The sequence below is a fragment of the Phoca vitulina genome, unplaced genomic scaffold (genome assembly GCF_004348235.1).
Source record: "Phoca vitulina isolate PV1807 unplaced genomic scaffold, GSC_HSeal_1.0 scaffold25, whole genome shotgun sequence".
Lineage (NCBI taxonomy): Eukaryota > Metazoa > Chordata > Mammalia > Carnivora > Phocidae > Phoca > Phoca vitulina.
In genome coordinates, this window is record NW_022589728.1 from 1,273,693 (window position 1) to 1,273,892 (window position 200).

General features: G+C 40.5%; 1 pseudogene; it reads right to left on the reverse strand.

The window, feature by feature from the left end:
• Positions 1-200, reverse strand: part of LOC116643217 — a 3,850-nt pseudogene that overhangs the window by 2,688 nt on the left and 962 nt on the right.

A 200-nucleotide genomic window follows, 5' to 3' on the forward strand; every position in this document is an offset into this window, starting at 1 on the left:
TAGCTCTATTTTTAACTTTTTGAGGAACCTCCACACTGTTTTCCAAGCTGCCTGTACCAACTTGCATTTCCACCAGCAGTATAAGAGGGTTCCCCTTTCTCCACATCCTCACCAACATTTGTTGTTTCCTGTCTTGTCAATTTTTGCTATTCTACTGGTGTAAGGTGGTATCTCAATGTGGTTTTGATTTGTATTTCCCT